At 51.4% G+C, this 17,254-nt stretch overlaps 4 non-coding genes across 4 annotated transcripts; 2 read left to right on the top strand and 2 right to left on the bottom strand.

Moving 5' to 3' along the window:
- Positions 1–487: 487 nt before the first annotated feature.
- Positions 488–560, top strand: TRNAI-UAU (transfer RNA isoleucine (anticodon UAU)). Its single transcript has one exon. It is a non-coding gene; the product is annotated as a tRNA-Ile (tRNA).
- A 5,596-nt stretch (positions 561–6,156) lies between these two features.
- Positions 6,157–6,257, top strand: TRNAL-UAA (transfer RNA leucine (anticodon UAA)). Its single transcript is given in 2 exon segments — positions 6,157–6,194; positions 6,212–6,257. It is a non-coding gene; the product is annotated as a tRNA-Leu (tRNA).
- Positions 6,258–12,839: 6,582 nt separating this feature from the next.
- TRNAC-GCA (transfer RNA cysteine (anticodon GCA)) lies at positions 12,840–12,911 on the bottom strand. The gene has a single exon. It is a non-coding gene; the product is annotated as a tRNA-Cys (tRNA).
- A 4,050-nt stretch (positions 12,912–16,961) lies between these two features.
- Positions 16,962–17,043, bottom strand: TRNAS-GCU (transfer RNA serine (anticodon GCU)). The gene has a single exon. It is a non-coding gene; the product is annotated as a tRNA-Ser (tRNA).
- Positions 17,044–17,254: the final 211 nt, after the last annotated feature.

Raw genomic sequence — 17,254 nt, 5'->3', positions numbered from 1 at the left:
CATTTATTTGACAATTAGCATGGCCATTTCGAAGTTTCCGCCAAGTGTAGCCACAGCCCCAGCGATCCATCCCCTTTTTCTAATTCTCCATGAACTTACCCAGCTCTTTTTTAAGTCTATTAGTGTCTTGGGCTTCACAGCATCCTCTGGTGGGCAGTTCCACAGGTTGGCTGTGTACTGAGTGAAGAGATACTTCCTTTTGTTTGTATTTGTTTCAGCCCTGCTTCCTTTAATGTCATTGGGTGACTACTAGCTTTTCCATTACGAGAAAGAGGAACTATCACTTGGTTGGGTACCCGAAAGAAGATAATAGGTCAGCCCCATCTTTCTCATGTCCCGAGATGAATGAGGATAAACCAGCACTGCAAACAACAAGGCTCAAAGTCAGTAAAGTTAGAAGGAAGAATCTCATTTTTCATTCCTTATATTTTCATCTGTATCACTGCTCCAGAAGGTCCTGCATACCTGGGGGCTCAGGTCCTCTGGTACCTTCTTAGCACAGCTGGTAGTGCATCAGTCTTATAATCTGAAGGTCCTGAGTTCAAGCCTCAGAGAAGACAACTGGTTTTGCTTCCTGCTTCAGCTTTTCTGAAGGAAATCCCATGGGAAGTAGAGTGCTTTCTGGATCCCCTCTCACCCACCAAACACACCCACACAGGTTTGACTAAGACGTGTACTCTTCCTGTCCTTTCCTGACTCTTGACTGCAGCTGGAAAGACCAAGCCCTGACTCCCATTTCCTTTTCCTCCTCTGTATTGTGGGGGACCTGACCTGTCTTTAGTACTTTGTGCCAGAACATTTTTTCATGGGCAGCATTTCCCAGGAGTTGGGGCTGCATTCTGGCACCCAACTGTCACTGGAATTTGATGGGCAAAAGCCTGTGAGACAAGGAGTCCTTTACTGGGGACTGAAATGCCGGGCCCTGTGTAACTGCCCCTCTCCTCCCCCATAGGCGGGGCTGCCCTGCTGTCATTGGCAGCACACTGAGCAGCACAGCTAGCCAGCACTTGACAGACAGGCTCACAAGTGTCCCTTTCGGAGAGGAGCCTCAGGCAGCTGCAGGGACATTGCAGGCTCTGGAACAGGGTGGGTGGGTCAGGGCGGCTGCACCTCAGCAGGGGAATTAGCTCATGTGGCAGAGTGTGAGCTTAGCCTGTGGGAGGCAGTGGGATAAACACCAATGTTATCCAGTCCCGTCCCTCCCCTCCACTGCCTACGTGATCTCCCCCAGTCCTGGAAGGCAGCTCCCAAATGCAAAGTGCTCCCTCTGTGACGGGTGGTGCGATTGCTCCCTCGTCGGTATACAGAGTTGGCCCCTTTGTTGCTCACCTAACCCTTATGTCAGCAACACGCTTCATGCAGGGACCTTTGTGCTGGAGTGCGTGGCCAGAATGCAGGACTCAGACCCTTCCTCAGATATGGGCTGTTTGCCCCCATATGATACTCTTCCACTTAAGCTGTGTGTCTGCCTCTAGCGTGGGCTTTGCTCAGGGACCACGAGAGTGATCTGCCTCCAGCTGGGAGGTCATCAGGCCCCTGCCACCAGTCTGTTCCATCACTCAGTGCAGCCCAGGGAGCTAAGTCACCGTATGCTTGAGTGAAGCCGGGCAGGGCAGGGCAGAGCTGGGTGTGGCCCTGTGTCCGTGGCCATGTTCCCTGTCAGCTGTGCACTTGAGCAGCTGCTCAGGAGAGATTCCAAAGGTGCTCAGACAACTATTTGCTGCTATTGGTGAGGCCCATTTGTACATATCTCAGTGCAAATAGAAATTATCCCACACACGGCTGGAGAAGCTAAGAGGGAACATAGTCTCTGGGTGTCCCACTAGGCTGAGAAAAGGCTGCTCAACATGTGCTGGGCCAGGGAGGTTGTGTAAGTCCAGATGGGGATCCTGAGCTGGGTATGCTCCTGAGATTGTCGGGTTCCATAAAATTGATATTCTCTTTTAAGGTGCGGTGCTTGTTCTGGGGGCTAACGTTAATCCCCATGACACACTTCATTCTGGGATCATGGCTGGAGCCAGGACTCTGTGCCCCTTCCCAAAATACAAGGATCCTTCCCTGCGTCTGAAACTCTGGTCTACGGAAGACCCCAGAGCCATACGTTTGCTTGGCTGATGTCTCAGCTCACTCCAAAAGGTGGGGAGCCAGTCGAAATGCTCGTGTTCAATGGGAAAGGTCATGGCATTCATTTCTGAGTTCCCCAAAGAATGCGATGGCATTCCTTCTTCCTACATCAGTGCTCTAGCTCTTCCTTTCTCATCTCCTGGGTGGGCCTCCATCTTGTTAACAGCCGGCAGAAAAGCAAAAGGTGTCTGTCCCTGTGCCTTAGTGGGTCACAACTGAAAATATCAAAATCAGACCTGCTGAGAAATAGTCAGCCTGGACCCCAAAAGCAGTAGTTAGTCTCCCAGAAGTTGTAGGAAACCAGCCGCAAAAGGGAACATAACTCTATCACCACACTAGCTATCAAAAAATCACACAAGCTGTCTCCTTCTGTGTTTTATCCTTATTTCACCCCCCAAAACATGGACTTTTCTGATGAGTGGCTGTTTGAAACCAATTCCACCGTACAAAAGTATTCATCTGATCCTGAGGGAACAGCCACACACCCAGGTTGATAGACAGCTCAGATCTTTCCATCTATCAGTCTGTGGCCAATCTTTCTTTAGCTAAAGGATCCTTGATGAGGAAAGAGAAAGCTGAGAGTCCAAACTGGCCAATGCACTCAAAAAACCTACACTCCAGAAATGCCATTCAGCCCCATTCCATTGCCTCAGCTTTACTTCACAAGGCTCAAGATGAGGAATAGGCCAGTCTTCGATGGAAAACGCTCTGCTTTCCATCAGCCTTGCAAAGTCGCAAATGCATTTCTATAGGAAAATGCACAAACAAACGTTGATGTATCACTATCAGAGAGGTCATGGTGTTAGCCTGTATCGTTAAGAAATGCATCTGATGAAGCGGGTCTCTGCCCATGAAAGTGAGTGGGAGAAGCCAGGTCAGTGGGGGGAAGCTGTGGTGTGCACCTGGAGAAAGAAAGTTTAATCAAACCCCATTTGTAACACCACTCTGGCTTGGGACAGACAAAGGAACCTGGAAAAGAAGGGTTTGTCCTACAGGGACCTGAAGGTCAGTAACAGAAGCAAGAGTGAAACGTGGGTGTAGGTCAGTGGTAGAGTTTTTGACTTCAGACCAAGTGGTCTTATTTCAAATCCATTCCCTGTCCCCCCAACTTAAAAGGCAACTATTTGAATGACAATAGTTGTTTCACCTTTCTCAATGCACTTTGGGTTTCTATTGTGTGGGGATTCTTAAAATGGAGATGAACCATCAACGTTTGCCAGAGCTGTTGCATGTAAACCAAGCAAACCCATTCCACAGCTGAAATCTGGCTCCACAGGGAAACTGACAGTTGATACTGATATGAGGAGTTTTGGGTCTCCTTTCTATAAGGAGGTGCTCATTCATCGTCTATCAAATGTATCACATTCAGCGACAAGGTATCTGCACACTTTGTAAATGTGTGTATCGAGAGGATGTCAATTAGTCTGGGAATTCACACACAGGGCCATTATGTGCTTCCTCAGCCAGATATTCATACACAAGTATCACCAAGCTCCCCAGTTTCTGCATTTCTGTTAATTCTTTGGTGGCTGCTTATTGTAAAAGAAAAATGAACCTGTTTCTTCACTCTGGGGGTTTCAGAGAAATGTTGCCCTCCAGCCAGGAGGGGTTGACAGCAAGAAGGGCTGGGCTCAGTGGCTGTGCCCACACTTGGCCAAAACTTTGAAATGGTCATGGCCATGCAAAGATTGCTAATGAGGCACTCAATTGAATATTCAGCACCTCACTAGCATTAGGACACTTCTGGCTGCGGCGCTTCCAAAGCGCAACTTTTGAACGCTCGCAGCTCAGTGTGGCTACGTGGGGGTCCTTTTCGAAAAGACCCTGCACCTTTCAAAATCCCCTTATTCCTCTCCGAAACAGCTAAAATTTGTAAGTCCCATTCTGTAAATGGCAGCACCCAAGAGGCTGACTTCTGAAATCTGAATTCAAACCTCTGTGGGACCTTCTGATGCTGTCGTGGTTTGTTGTAAATGTCCCTCTCTCCAAGGGCTGGGCTTCTTTGTACACAGGTGTAGCTGAGTTAGAGCTCTTTATCCTGCTAGATAAGTGAGGCCCACTGGAGCTAGGCCTCTGGTTGGGCTGACTCACCCACATGCCTGTAACAGATTGGGGTTCTGGAACTCATCAGACTGTGTAGAGATACAGGGGGACTGAGGCTGTGCATTGTGGATGGAATTGAGGGGTGGAAAAACAATGGAGTAAGACCTTCTGTAGTGTAGCAGTTATCCCATTGGCCTACCACCCAAAAGGTCCCTGGCTCAGAATGAGGCAGAGGTGTTAAAGTTTTCATTCTTGTGCATCCCCTTTATGCCCAGGATGTCTCATCTCCTTCTGCCCTGGCCTGTCCCTCTAACGAGTCCAATTCCTGTGGGACAGAAGGTGGTGACATCAGTTGAGCATTCCCTTTGCTGTCCGCGTGGGTAAGCTACACGAATTAAACCAGCCATTTTTAGGAGGCTTGTGGCCTGGATCTCCTGCCCTTGGATATTGTCCCCTGGAGGCCAGGTCTTCCTGCTGACCTCCTTTGCTTGAGCTGCTGAAGGAAGAAGTGAGGCAGGAATGGGGCAGAAGAAGGAAGCCAAGACGAGGAAGACAAGAGGAGACCCAAATGGGAAGAAGGGGTTTTCGAATTGAGGGGGATTGTTTTGAAAGGTCCCCAGCTACATGGGCAGCATACGTTTTGAATCTGGCACTTTCGAAGCACCTGTGGCCACCATTATGCTAAGGATGTGCTGCCTATTCCTGGAAGCATCTCTTTAGCACCTTCTGAAAGGAGGAGCTAGTGTGCCCACAGCCAGAGAATCTGCCCTATTGCTGGATTATCCAACAAGCACATTGTCTGCTCCTCTGAAAGAAGCACCCATAAACAGCTGTTTTCTGTGATTTAATGGCGAGGGAGTCTGATTTCATAGCAGCCCATTGCAGTGGGTTTGTTTTGAGACTTTCTTCTCAGCTTCCCTGAAAAAAATGGTCTGGCTCCAGCTGAACTTCAGGAAGGAGTCACTGATTGGTTGTAAACCTTGGATACTTCCACTGGCCCCTTTACTGTCCTCCACTGGCCAAAGGAAGAAGGTGGTGGATCCAGGCTGATGTGTAAGGCACTTTCCCTCTTCGAGATGGGCACCTGGCTCTTTTCTGAGCCCATCGAGTGGGAGCAGGGAGAGAGGTGTCGGGGGCAGGCCTGGATTTCTGGCCATCTCCAGGCACCGGTCACAGAGGGGCAGCAGCTTCCCTGTGTGCTGGTCAGTGGGAGGCCTTCGGTGACTGGTTGTTTGTTGTGTGAGGGGGTGGAAGCAAACCAGGTGTGGTCTGTAGGGCTGTCTGCAGTCCAGGCATGGGCATGGTCCTCCCCTCCTCTCGCCTGGCCCTCAGCTGCTCCGTGGTTTTTAAGTCTCTCCTTGGAGCTGTGAGCACCAGCCGCTTCCTGCACCAGGTGCCTAGAGAAGGGAAGGTGTCTGGGCTCCAGCCTGGGGCCCTTCCTCCCTCCCTCCCACTTTCCCTGACTTTGGATTCTGGCCCTGCTCCTCCTTCCCTTTCGTGCCATGGGGGGGTGGGGCAAGGGGCACAGGAACCCCCCACCCTCACCCCCCCTTTGGACATAAATTCACATTTTGCTTTATTTCTAAGGAAGTTTGGTAAAAAGTTAAAGCTCTTAATCTGTTTAATTATTTTTATTTTTATTACTAATAACTCCTTTCATATGAATTATTACAACCCCCCCTTCTGTTCCAGACCTAATACCGCAATGTGAATAATTTAGTATTTGAGGTATTTTGAAGCAAAAACCAAAATGCATTTGTCATCGAGGTGGTTGGCTGGTGGCCCAGGAAAAGGTTTGTGTTGAGCGGGCTGGGCCAGGAGTCAGAAAGTTCAACTTTCACTGAGTCAGCAAGTTTCACTGCTCTGTTGAGACAAAGACAGGGGCGGTGACCAACCCCTGGGTGGGTGCTGTGGAACAGTGAGCACCAGATGGTCACCAGGCTCAAGGAGAAACTTGCATATGAATTATATTCAAAACTTAGGGCATTTGTCAGGATGGCCGAGTGGTCTAAGGCGCCAGACTTAAGGTGACGCTTTCTCAGTAATCTGGTCTCTGTAGAGAGACGTGGGTTCAAATCCCACTCCTGACACACCCTTTCTTTAGCCTTGTTATGACCTTGGGGCTGAGGGGCTCAGCAATGGTGGAGGGAGGTGAGTCAACATTGTGCCCTTGGAGCCAGGGAGGCTAAAAGCATCTTGGGGGGCCTTGGCAGGAGAGTTTCTGGCAGATCTTGACACTTTATTATCTCCCCCTTGATTCAGAATTGGTGAGGCCACAGCTGGGCCTCATCTTCACTAGCCACCTCCTGGGAAGGGGACATGTAAATGAGTCAGATCTGTGAATTGCAATGAGGTGCTGTATTGCATACGCAACACCTCATTTGCGTAATCCTCACAGCCCAAACCTCAAAGTTCCCTTCCTTCCAAAACACGTACTGAGCAGCATGTTGTGCGTATGTGGGACACAGGTGATAATGAAAGATTCAAAGAGAAGGCTACTGGCCTTTGAGAGGAGTTGTAGTAGAAAGCTCCGGAGAATAGGATTGTTGCGGAAACTCGCGGAGGAGGAATTCTACAGGAAGGCACAGCCAAAAGAGAATCTGTACAAGGGAAGATACAGCCGTTCGGGCATATCTGCAGAATAAATGATGAATTGAAAACCAAGAGCCTGGTATTAGGCATAAGGGAATGTTCAACAAGGAGAGGCAGAGCCCACAGAGAATGGGTAGATGACAAAGCAGATTGGTGCAGAGCTGGGCTACAAAAATGAAGCGACTCCTCATTGGACAGGGAAAGCTGGAAGGAAATAGTGAGACAGGCATGGGACACCAACGGGTGCTGAGCCAATGGTGGTTGATCATGATGATGATGATGATGATGATCCCAAAAGCATCCCTTGTGTGCTCCCTCAACAGCAGCACAGCCACTCTTCAGAGCAGGAAAAGGGGACCCGAAATCACTGATGGTTCTGGCTGGCAAAGGAGACAGGAGACTTTCACCTCTCACACACCAGCGCTTGACTTTCCAGCAGGCCGTCACGGGCACCTCTCAGGACAAATGCCACAAAAACGAATGGCATTTCAGAGCTGGGGTGAAAGACCTCACCAGTAGAGGGGCTTGTGATGTGCGCTTGACATGCAAAAGGAGCCCGAATCAAAAACGGGCAGAAACACGGCCTGTGGTTCTCTGCAGTTCCCCCTTCTGCCCTGCCAGCTGCTCCTTCTTCATCTACTGGGTCAACCCGGAAAGGAAGGTGGGAATGGGGCAAAGAAGTGGGCCAAGCTGAGGGGAGCTGGCAACACTCAGCTTGCCTGCAAGGGCCACAGGGAAGAGCTTCTTTCTCGTGCACTACGGCTGAGCTCGAGAAGCAGCAGTGGTGGAGGCTGCAGAGCAGCTGGCAAAGTACCTCAGCTGGACAAGTGTTGTGCTGAAGCTCTAAAGGTCTTGGGCCTAACCCCAGACTTCGCCAGAAACCTTTCTCACTCTGGAGAAGCAGATATTTGGCTGCTTTCGGGAGACGACAGCTGCCTTTTCCTGGACTCTCATTGTCTGCTCGATCACAGTGTCAGTGTGTGTTTCCTTTCTTCTCTTGTTTGGCAAAGTGGATGAAAAAGGACCTGCTCCTTCGAACTGGAGTTCAACCGGCCACTTGAGGATAACTTGGTGAACATTCCCTATCGTCTTGGACTCTGCCAGCTGAGCTATTAAAGGGCAGCTGGAAGCTGCCTCACTGTCCAGGGAGGCCCCTCTGCATGTGTCAGGTCGAGTGCCTCCCAAGCGGATGGCGTTTCAGGGGAGAAGCCAAAGAGGCCAGTGCAGATTGTGTTGCCCACTGGGCTCTCATGTTGGCCAGGCATGCAAAAGTGCCCCCCAGTTGAAAGCAGATGGAAACACTTCATCTCTTTCTATGCACATCCCCTTTCTGTTCTGTCAGGCGCACCCAGAGATGACGCTGTTCAGACTGTGCTCCTCAACACGTGCAAGAAATCCCATTCAGCCCGGTTCAAGTGCCTCTGGGTATGTCTGCACTAAAAAATTAGGTTAAATGAGTTCAGGTCAATTTTGTAGTGCCTCATTGTAGTAAGAGGGAAGCCAACCTTGGAGAAAAGAGATACATTTGCAGGTTGACAACACAGGGCTCTTGGGGGAGAGGAAAACCAGCAGCGGGAGAATATGGACATGGAACGGACTCACATCTCACCAGATAACACCCCACAGATGCAAGCAGTTTGAGACACCTGCCAAGCAAAGTGAAGGCTCCAGGGTTTCAAGTGGAAGAGGGTCAGGGGTGTGTGATGAGAGGGGAATATGTATATTGATGGAAAGGATCCTGAGTCCCAGATCCCAGCCACATGCTTTGGCACAAAAAGCAATGGCCCCTGCATCAGGTGTGTCGGGGGATAAGAGTTACCCCCACAAAAAGCACCACACCTCAGAAAAGAAAACCACTGTGATGTTACCCAACACGCCCAGCTGCACACCCAGCTCAGCATCCCCAGCTGGCCTTCCCCAAACGCTCAGTGAGGCGCAGCACACACTGAACAGCCCTCCCTTAGTCAGGCTGGGCACCCACAGACAATGGTCCCTCCAGCCTTTTCCAGCCTCATGTGGAATAAATTTCATAGGCTCTGAACTAGTCACCAATGTGTACCACCACCAATGGAAACCAAAGCCTCAGCGGTGAGCACTCTGCTAATCAGCTGAGTGACATTGGAATCTCTCCTGAGCAGTTGAAGAAGCCCACGGCTGACGGGGAACAGTCCCTCAGACACAGCGCCGCACCCAGCCCTGCCCCACATTGGCCCTGGGATGCACTGAGAGGGAGAGCCAAGTGCCCCTGAGCTCAGCCCATGCTGGAGGCAGCCAGACACCTAAAGCAGAACACAGTGTCAGAGCAGGGGTAGACAGATATATTTGGGGAAGGGGTCTGAGATCTGCATCCCAGCCCTGCCCTTGATCCATGGCCCCGACTTCCTCTTTCAAATTCAGCCTCCTGGTCACAGCCTTTCCCTTTCCCTCCCTGGGGGACGGGAGTTGTTCATGGTGCTCTCTTGTGCCATGGCAAATGGCTACACGTAGAGAGCCCCAATCCCCCCCCACCCCCGTGTGTGCTGGAAGCTGGGTTGCTGTTTGAATTCTGCAAACCGTCATTGTACCTAAATGCATTTCCCCTTCTACCAGCACAGCCATTCCTGGTGCTTCTGTGCTTCTCGCTGCTGACTCCAACGGGCTGCAGGGCCACATTTCTCTGAAGGCCCCAGAGTGATGAGATAGGGCCATTCTCCTGTTACAATAACCAGCTGGAGAAAAATAACGGAGATGCAGAGATTGGGAAAGTCGGGTGTGATTGGAGAGGAATATCCGGCCTAAGGAAGACATAATAGCCCTGGCTGTGAATTCCCAGAGTAACTGACATGCTCTCTGCACACACATTTACAAAGTGTGCAGACACCATTCAGCTGAATGTGACACATTTGATAGACTCTGAGTGATCATCCACCAAAAGAACAGTACAGCAGAAAGGGATCTAGGGGTTATAGTGGACCACAAGCGAAATATGAGTCAACAGTGTGATACTGTTGCAAAAAAAGCAAACATGATTCTAGGATGCATTAACAGGTGTGTTGTGAGCAAGACATGAGAAGTTAGTTTCCCGCTCTACTCTGCGCTGCTTAGGCCTCAGCTGGAGTATTGTGTCCAGTTCTGGGCACCGCAGTTCAGGAAGGATGTGGAGAAATTGGAGAGGGTCCAGAGGAGAACAACGAGAATGATCAAAGGTCTAGAGAACATGACCTATGAAGAAAGGCTGAAAGAATTGGGCTTGTTTAGTTTGGAAAAGAGAAGATTGAGGGGGGACATGATAGCAGTTTTCAGGTATCTCAAAGGGTGTCATAAGGCAGAGGGAGGGAACTTGTTCTTCCTTGCCTCTGAGGATAGAACAAGAGGCAATGGACTGAAATTGCAGCAGGGGAGGTTCAGGTTGGACATTAGGAAAAAGTTCCTAACTGTCAGGTTGGTCAAACACTGGAACGAATGGCCAAGGGAGGTGGTAGACTCTCCATCACTGGAGCTTTTGAAGAAGAGGTTAGACAGATGTCTTTCAGGGATGGTCTAGAAAGTGCTTGGTCCTGCCGTGAGGGCAGGGGGCTGGACTCGATGGCCTCTCGAGGTCCCTCCCAGTCCTACTCTTCTATGATTCTATGAAAACGAGCAAGCTGCTGACTTTTGCAGTTCACAAAACTGTCCCTGTTGCATGTGCAGCACCTGCCCATGTAGCTCAGCAAACCTGTGAGAGCAGGTAGGTGACAGGCCCAGCAGCACAGAGGACACCAAGAACCCACACCCCATACCCTGCCAGCCCCAACACCTGCCCAGCTTTGCTGGTGTTTGCATCCTTAAGGCAGCAGGGAAATCTTGGTTTGTGCTGGGTAGAGTCATACAGAACAGGCACGTAAAGGGGCTGTGAAGGAGTAAGGCCAGCACCACCAGTCCCCCCAGTTCAGGGTGTGTGAATCTGACTCTAGGCGGGAGGGAGTGTGGGGAAGGGTTTGGCAAGGTGAAATCAGGTGGAGTTGGTGTGAGAAAGGATGTTTGTTTTTCCTCCACAGCCTGGTTTGTTTTGCAAGGCCGAGTGTTACTCAGAGCGCAAGAAGTCTTGAGTTGAACTCCCTGATGGTCCCTCCCACAAAAAGTGTGTTTGCTGCTCTCCTTGACTGTGTGTTTCCTGACGTTTTTCTCCCACACAGTGTGGTTTGTGATTTGTAGTTGGTTTCTTGCTTCAGTGCTGTGAAGAGACCTTGGAAATGACCTTGGAAAGGTGAAGTTAGGTGTGGTACTTATCAGAGCACTGGCTATTTGTTCAAACCTCGTCATGGCACATATCCAGCACACACTTTCATAAAAGGTGTGTTTGGTCTGGGGGTTAGATACTCCCTTATGGTACCATAAGTTCTGTGTTCAAATCCCAAGCAACGCCTTCATCTGCTTCTTCCAGATTGTCTTTCAGGGTTTTTCCTTCTTATTTATGTATTTATTCTTATTCTTTTTCTTATTCTTCTGATTCTCTTTCTAATTTTTCTTCTGTTCATTTTTTCAGTGTGATGGAGCAGTTGCTTCCCACTGCATGGCTCAGCCAAGGCATTAGCTCTGCCAGGATGTGGCTCCTGCCAGTGACTACAGCCCCTCGTGTTCACTGAGGTAGGACCAGTTGCTGGCGGAGGCCACCAATGCCCAGCGTGCGACTCAGCTGTGTTTTGGATAACTTGGCATTTCCCATCTTCTGGGCTAAAGGCCCTTCAATTCTCTGCCACTCCCCCAGTGCACCAGGCAGTCCCCTTTTTCCCTGCCACAAGCCCAGTCTATGCTACTCCATCAGTGGCTGTTGGGGGAACTCAGGCTCACCAACCTCAGATTCCAGGCCATCCTATGCACCTATACACCCCATGTCTGGCCCTGCTGGGTTCCAGCTCCTCTGCTGGGCAGACTCCAAGCACAACCTAACGGCGTAAGGGTGGGGTGGGATGGTTTAATTATCCCCCATAGAGCCCAGCCTGTCCCCTGTGTCAGCCCCACAGTACCACACTCACCCCAGCTGAGCAGGGACTCAAACACACCTGGAGGATCTGGTGCTTCAACCAGGCACAGGCAAAAGGGCAGCTGTGAGACAGCTGCAGACAGGGACATGGCCAGTTGCTTGTAAGGGAAGGGTCTGTCCCCACAGCTGACTCAGGGGCTGTGGTCTCTCCCAGCTGCTGGGCTGGGCTGGGCTGTGCAGAGCTGGGGAAGGGGCAGATCATTGCCCTGAGGGAGTGAATGTCACACTCCCCACTCTGCCTCTGACAGCAACAGGTCAGTCTGCAGCACCAGCCACAGGTCCTCCTGTATCTCCAACCAGACAGGACATTTCTGGGGCCCCAATGTATCGCAGAAACGTTGGTGAACCAGCCCAAGCAGAGACCCAGCTGCAGGGGAACCAATTCAGCAGGCAGGAGGGAGAAGCCCTCACGCAGGGGCAGCTGGGGAGAAAGAAGCCCAGCCCTGACAGAGATGTATCATAAACCACAAAAAGCTCCCCCTGAGAGCTGAGCTCAGAGTCCTGAGTGCCAATCATTGCACCATGGAACCTGCAGTTTAAGCCCTTTCTGAGCACCTCTGACTCTTGGCAGGCTGCTCCCCTGCCCTCCTTGCCCCCCTCCAGCTCTTTCACCTCTCAGGACACTGCTTCCTGCTCCACTTCCCCTGCTCTCCTCGTCAGATGTCCATCTCCGCCCCTCTTGCTGCAACTCCAGAGTGAGGAGGCAGGTTCATTTTTCTCTGAAAGTGACCAGCCTGGAGAGAACTGGTGGAGAAGGAGAGACTGGAAAGGCTGGTGGTGATTGTAGAGGAGGATGTGGGTGGGGGAGGACACCACAGCCCTGGCTGTGAATTCACAGAGTAATCAACATCCTCTCTTCATGCACTTAAAGCTTCACAGATACACAGGCCTGAATGCGTTGCATTTCATTGACCTCTTTATAGGTATGAGGCCCAACATTGCTCATGTCACTATCTACTGGCAGGTTTATGTGTGTTAGCAGCAGCAATTGTTGAGGCTTCAGCTCTGTTTAAAGAATTCCCATAGAAAGGGAAACCAGAGTGTGTTGGAAACAGGGAGGTCAGTAACCATCTTTCAAAGGGAGTGCTTGGATTTGAACCAAGGGCCTCTTGATCTGCAGTCAAATGCTCTACCACTGAGCTACACCCCCTTAACCAGCCCTTTGCGGTCATTGATCTTGAGTCTCCTTCAGATCAAACACTGTTTTCCCAGCTCCTTCCCCTCCCTGAACCCAGAGTGGTTTCACAAACGCGCAGACGGGGTTTGATGAAACTTTATTTCTCCCTGTGCATGTTACAGCTTGTCCCCTGCTCACCTGGCTTCTCCTACTCAGAGTTACAGCCCCTCAGGGGGGCAGATTACCGGCATACGTGGGACAGTTCTCTCCCAGCCACTTGAAGCAACATCAGTGGTTACAAAGAACGAGGAAAAAACCTACTGCAGGACACACACCAATCAATCAGATATAGTTGGGTTTGCGGTCAGTGTCAGTAACTTCTCTACCTGGCACAGGTGGTGACCCAGCAGCCTGCTTCCCTGAGGTGCTGGACAACAGATCTTTTGCAGTGCTAACATGTCAGCCCTCGTGACAATATGAGCGCACTGTTTTCAGTAAGAAGGTGCTGGGATGCATTGAACATGCCCGTACCAGTGACATTTAATCCATGTAGAGTTTGGGGTTCAACACTTTCACAGTGTCACACACCTTTTAAACTGCTCTGGCAGCACAATTTCCAACAATCCCTTTACCAGTCATATAGTCAGAGGCACGTTGCTGCTAGGAAAGCTGGAGCGCCCTCTGCATAATAACAAACCTCTCACCATTTTCCAGTGATAGAGAGCCTGGCTCAGTGGTGGAACACTTGACTGCAGATGAAGCTCTCCCAGGTGCCCCTGTTTGGATGGTTTTCTTCATGGAAATCCATTTTCACCTCTGGCTCCAGTATGTTTTGGGGTTGCACTGGATGCTTGACATGGATTTAAACACTTCACACTTTCCTCTGCAAATGTGCGAAAACTGAGCAAACTCAGTTCCCAGCCTCTGAGGCTCAGGTTTCTGTTCCCATCGATCAGACAAAGGTGCAGTACGATGCACGTGCGCAGGGCTCTGCTTGCCATGGGCTGCACTGGGCAGGAGAACCGGACTCACAGCCGGGGGGCTCAGGAGTCTGACACAGAAATGCCCTTGGTGCAGGCTGACACACCTAGGCCGTGTCACACTCAGCCAGCAGCAACAGGGACTGACGCAGGCCCAGGAACAAGCCTGTGGCTCTGAGCAGTAAATAGTCACCAGGCAGGGGGCAGAGCTGGGCAGAGGGCCAGGCAGAGCCCTCCCACAGAGGGAGCTGCAGAAAGGACCAATGCAGCAGAGAAACAAACAAACATAACTGCCGAGTCTCACACATTGGCTCAGAGCTACCGAAGCAAGAGACGAGTGAGCCAGGCTGATGCCAGCCCCACAGCCATGGGTCAGTAATTCGCCCTGAGACTGAAGGGGCGAGAGGTCCAGTGAGTGACTCCTTCCCCCAAAAGGCTCATTTGTGAGTTTACCTCTGGGCACCCAGAGGGAACAGACCCTTGGGGCACAGCCGATGCAGAGCACAGTTTAGTAAGCATGAAAGGAAGCACAAAAATCTACCCCACGAGCCCCAGTTTGAACTCTTATTGTCAGAGACAACGACATCTCCACTGCGGCTGCTCTCAGAAAATGGAGCATCCACCAAAATGCTCACAAGTGGCAGACTTGTGCGGTTGACACAACCAGCCCTGTTGCATGTATCTCACCTGCCCAAGAAGCTCAGCAAATCTGTGTGACCAGGCAGGTGACAGGCACAGAAACACAGAGGATGCCAAGAACAGTAACAGCAGGTTACTGCCAGTCACCAGCACCCCTGGACAGAGGCATTTGGAATTCTTTTGGTGATGCCAACAGTGACACCCAGCAACCCCCCACCCTCCAGGCTGACCCCTGCACAGCCCCCTGGGCATCGTAGAGCCTATTTGTCCATTGCAGCCAGGACAACAAGCAAAGGTGAGCTAAACGGTACCGCAGGACTTGAACCCCTCATGGGAGCATTAGGAGACTCCCAATAACCAGTTCATCTTACCAGCCTCGGTGGAAAGGAGCCATGGGCAGCTGCAGAGAGTTTGTGGCCTCTGGAGTGAGATGCGTGGGTCAGGACATTGGCTTATTCCGAGGGTCATTAGCTCCAGGGGTAGAACAGTTGCTGAGCAGGTGAGCAGCAGTGGGATAGATTCCTTCTTTTCCAAGGATGTGCCAGCTGTGATGCTTTGGGGATGGTTAGATTGTGGTTGCTATTTAGGGACACAGAGGTACAGACATTTGAGTGCTCTATTCTGGTTCTGCTCCCCCTCCTGCAGAGAGGGCGAATGGAACCTTTGCAATTGGCCCACATTTCAAATAAGGTATTTCCAAATCATCCATGCAATTGGCAATGCACAAATTGCACCAGTTACTTTGAGATACACCTGCAGGCTAACCATAGGTGCTCAGTGTTTTCCTCTTCCTATTTGGCTGCCACCCCCAAAAAACCCATGCAGCGGTGAGGGCCTCTGAGCTGTTGAAACCAGCCTTGGCGGTGATTGAGCTGAGCTCTGAGGTCTACAAAGCGGTGAGCTGCTCGTGTTTCAGTAGTGCAATGGCTTGGGGCCAATATTGCAAAGAAACGTTCTGAGTTCAAGCTTCCTCTACTGTACCAGATGCTGTTTGGGAAGAAGGGGCTTTTGAAATCCAGGGGAGTGTTTCGAAGGGTCCCCTATTACACTCACAGTGTGTATTCTGAAAGCAGCACTTTCAAAGCATGTGTGGCTGCCATTATGTTAATGAGGTGCTGCATATTCACGGCACTGCCTCATTAACATCTGCCGAAGTGGCTCATTACCACAGCCCTGCTCAAACAAGAGGCTAGCGTGGCCAGAGCCTCTGTGACCTCCCAACCAAGGCTGTTGTGGCCTCCCTCAGCCAGAGATTCCCACCCAGTCACCACCAAGCTTGCCAATCTTTGCATCTCCATGACTTCTTTCCGGACTGGTAACTGGAAAAGCAAAGAAAAGAAAAATGAGCTCTGGGGGCTTCAGAGAAATGTTCCCCTCTGGCCAGTTGGCACGAGTAAACAGTTGGGAAAAAAGCTGGTGAAAACGGCCCAGGGGCAGAGAAGTGTTTCCCTGGACTCTCCAGCATTTCAGAAGATCTGGCTGCTTTGGAGCCAGGACACTGACCTGTCCTGCTGCAGTCGTTACCCCAAAGGGGCTTGGGGTTTCCAGTCTCAGACACAGCACACAAAGCCGCCCTCAGCAGCACTGCAAGAGCCACCCCACAGTGTGGCAGCCGCCATGTGCAGTTTGACCTGAAAGCCCAGAGCTGCTCCTTTCCCACAAGGACAGGAGTATCCAGGGGGCCTGAAGCACTGGCCTGTCACCAGCATGTGAACCTTCAGAACATCCATTGTGGGTCACAACAAAGGTCCCTCCAGCCCCATGTCCTGTCAGGGCCAACATCAGGTGCTGCAGAAGGTAGCAGCCCGGCACCCCTGGGAACTGAACCCAGCAGCTCCTGTGTGCTCCTTTCAGCTGTGGAGCAGGAGATATGTCCCAAAGAGGCTTTTCCCCAGCTGCTGAGAAGCACAGAAGAACTCTAGGGCTTGCTCAGGGGGGACAGTTGAACGGAGACCTGCCCCAGGCTCTGTGGCTGGTGCCGTGGCTGGATCTATTGCTGTCAGGGGCAGAGAAACATTCCTTCCCCCTGGGCAATATCTGCTCTTTTCCCAGATGTGCACTGCCCAGCCCAGGAGCTGGGAGAGACCAGAGCACTGCATCAAGCCTTGGGGAACCAGCCCTTCACTCAGAGGCAGCTGCACCTGTGCCTGACCTCAGCTAAGTCTGGGCTTCCCCTTTCTTGCCAGGGAACTACACCCCTGGCTGTGTTTGGGGCCCTGCTTAGCTCCAGGCAGCAGCACTGCAGGGGGCAGAGGTGGGTGGAGCCGACACTGGAGTCAGGCATTGGCACTTGCAGGGCAAATGAAATCATGCCACCCCCACCTCTGCCAGCTTGAGCTCAGCTCAGCCTCACAGAGTTGTCCTATGCTTGGAGTCTGCCCAGCACAGGAGTTGGGAGGCAGCAGGCTCAGCTGTGGTGGAAGTCGCATCCCACAAGAGGGCTGGGGATCAACAAAGAAAGAGGCGATGAGGACGGGATTTGAACCCATGCACGCAGAGCACAATGGATTAGCAGTCCATCACCTTAACCACTCAGCCACCTCATCTTCTCCTGTCATGAGCTTTTTCATATGTCCCAAAGTCAACGCAGCCAGGAACCTTTCTGCAACTCACTGGTTGGCCAGGGACACAGGATGGGCAGATTTGGCCCAGCAGTGCTACTCTCACTCCTGTTCCCTGCAGTGTGGCTTCCTGGGGTGAGCAGGGCCCCAAACACAGCTGGGGTGCAGTGCCCCAGCCAGACATGGGGAAAAGGTT

Source organism: Carettochelys insculpta, unplaced genomic scaffold (assembly GCF_033958435.1).
Source record: "Carettochelys insculpta isolate YL-2023 unplaced genomic scaffold, ASM3395843v1 scaffold_0035, whole genome shotgun sequence".
NCBI lineage: Eukaryota > Metazoa > Chordata > Testudines > Carettochelyidae > Carettochelys > Carettochelys insculpta.
This window is presented reverse-complemented; position numbering and strand designations above follow the sequence as displayed.